Source organism: Orycteropus afer, unplaced genomic scaffold (assembly GCF_000298275.1).
Source record: "Orycteropus afer afer isolate SDZICR_OR568_19922 unplaced genomic scaffold, OryAfe1.0 scaffold00395, whole genome shotgun sequence".
In the NCBI taxonomy this organism is placed as follows: Eukaryota; Metazoa; Chordata; class Mammalia; order Tubulidentata; family Orycteropodidae; genus Orycteropus; species Orycteropus afer.
In genome coordinates, this window is record NW_006921982.1 from 2,320,322 (window position 1) to 2,323,392 (window position 3,071).

Sequence of the window (3,071 nt, forward strand, 5' to 3'; positions counted from 1 at the left end):
CCACTCCTCAGAAGGAAGGTTGGGCAATCTACTTCCATAGTGATACTGCCTTGGAAACCCAAGGAGGGGTCTCTATAAGTCGGATCCCATTCGACAGAAGTGAGGTTTTTGTTGTTGTTTGTTTGTATGTTTGTTTTGTTTGTTTTTATTAGGAAAAAAAAAACCTCACTGCTGTGGAGTTGAACCCGACTCATAGTGGCCCCTCCTTGGGTTTCTGAGGCAGTATCACTACGGAAGTAGATTGCCCAACTTTTCTTCCAAGGAGGTGTAATTTGAACGGGTGTTCCACAATATCACCATGACACAAAACTTTCAATCTTTTACTATACTTATCCATCACTACCAAGCTCTGGAATAATGTGATTGCAGTAATAGAATGAAATGATTGCAGTCTTGAAGTGCTAGGTGGCTTGTCTAGTCCAAATTACTTACTTCCAGGAATACATTGGTTATTGTGATAGTTAATGTTATATGTCAATCTGGCTAGGCCATGATTCTCAGTATTGTGTACTTATCTCAGTGTTCTATAATTATCTAATGTAAGGGGAATTTCTTTGGGTGTGTGGCCTGAATCCAACATATATGGCTGTTCTGACAAAACTCTCTCTCTTGATTCTGCATCTGACTCTTATCTTCTGACCTCCAGTTCTTGGGACATAAGCCAATAACCTGATGCCTGACCTGCAGATTTTGGTATTAGTCTGTTCCCACAGCTAGAGGAGAAGCCTGTAGCCTACACCTGATCCATGGATTTGGTACTTGTTATCCTCCACAACTGTAAACATGTGTGTGCATGTGTGTGTGTGTGCATGTAAATATATGGAGAGAGAGAGAGAGAGAGAGAGAGAATGACTTCACCGGTTTTTCTCCTCTAGAGTACCCTGCCTAAGACAGTCATGCATAAAGCAATTATATTTTGCCTCCTTAAATTTAGTTAAACCACATTATGAATGAGTGGTGCTCAAAATTGGTAAAAAGTTACATCAAATATAGCAGCAATATTAATACAGATTTTATTCCACTTGAAGCCTGCATACTAAAGTTAAAAATTGCTTTTCAAAATAGAATTATTTTGATATTTATCCTGGAGAAACTTATAAAGTATACTTAAGTTTTTTAATGCTTTGCTTAGTACCATGAAAATAGATTGTTTTCCACTCACTCACTGTATTAATTAGTCAATATTTACTCATTTTTGAAAATAAATATATTAGAAATGGCAGTCAGCCTCAGGGATCCAGGTGAGGAGAAGGAACTTAGGCATGCCCAAAGCAGCAGGGTGGGAGAGTGGGAGAAAGGGAATTAAAAGCCAGGAACCCTGACAGAGAAGCAGTCTGGAAGACAGCTACCTGGCCAACTGACTGGAAGAGATCCATATTTGTACACATTCCAAAGAAAAGTGATCCCACAGAATGTGGAAATTATTGAACACTATCATTAGTATTGCACGCAAGTAAAATCTTACTGAAGATAATCCAAAAACTGTTGCAGCAGTATATTAACAGAGAACTTCCAGAGGTGCAGGCTGGATTCAGAATAGGATGTGAAACAAGGGATAACATTGCTGATCTCAGATGGATCTTGGCTCAAAGCAAAGAATACCAGAAAGGTGTTTATTTATGTTTTATTAACTATGCAAAAGCACTTGATTGTGTGGATAATAACAAATTATGGATAACATCGAGAAGAATGTAATTACAGAACACTTAATTGTACTCATGAGGAACATATACATAGACCAGGAGGTTGTTGTTCAAACAGAAAGGGGACATTGCATGGTTTAAAATAAAAAAGAGAGTGCATTAGGGTTGTATCCTTTCACCATATTTATTCATTCTGTGTGCTGAAAAAATAATCCATAAAACTGGATTATATGAAGAAGAATGTGTTATCAAGATTAGAGGAAGGCTCATTAACAATCTGTGATATGCTGATGACACAACTTTGCCTGCTGAAAGTGAGGATGACTTGAAGCACTTACTGATGAAGATTGAAGAATACAGTCTGCAGTATGGGTTACATCTCAACATAAAGAAAACAAAAATTCTCACTACTGGACCTATAAGCAGCATCAAGATAAATGGAGAAAAGATTGAAATTATCAAAGACTTCACATTGCTTGGTTTTACAATTGACACCAATGGAAATAGCAGTCAGGACATCAGATGACGTATAGCACTGGTCAAGTTGGTGGCAAGGGACCTCCGTCAGGTTCTGAGGAGCAAATATGTCTCCTTGAGGACTAAGGTGTACCTGACATAAGCCATGATATTTTCAATCACCTCTTATGCATGTGAGAGCTGGACAATGAATAAAGAAGACCAAAGAAGAATTTATGCTTTTGAAATGTGGTGCTGGTGAAGAATCCTGAAAATACTGAGGACTGCTAAAAGAACTGACAAATTTGTCCTGGAGGAAATGCAGCCAGAATGCTCCTTGGAGGCAAGAATGAAGAGACTTTGTCTCACCTACTTTGGTCATGCTGTCAGAAAGGACCGTTCCCCAGAGAAAGATGTCATGCTTGGTAAGGATTGACACAGTGGCTATGGCAATGGGGTCAAGTATAGCAGGGATCATGGAGCTGGCACAAGACCAGGCAATGTTTTGTTCTGCTGTGCATAGGGTCTCTATGAGTTGGATATGACTCAAAGGCACATAACAACAACAACATCACAGTTCAGCTTCTTTCTGTGCTTAATCCTGCTTCCCTCCCCTTTTTCATCACAGGTGTTTACCCCTAATAAACATTACACACCCACATCTATCTCAGTGTCTGCTTCCAGGAAATGTGATTGCAATAAGTGGTATAAGATGGGGTATTGGAACAGTATTATTCACTGCCAGTAGCAAGTAGGATCCAGGTGAGGAGAGAGATAGGATATTGGAAATGTATTATTCATTGTCAGCCACAGGGATCCAGGTGAGGAGAGAGAAACCAAGTACACCCAAAGTAGCAGAATGGGAGAGTGGGAGAAAGGGGATTAAAAGCCAGGAACCTGGACAGAGGAGCAGTCAGCTGCAGGGATCCAGGTGAGGAGAGGGAACTCAGGCATGCCCAAAGCAGCAGGGCA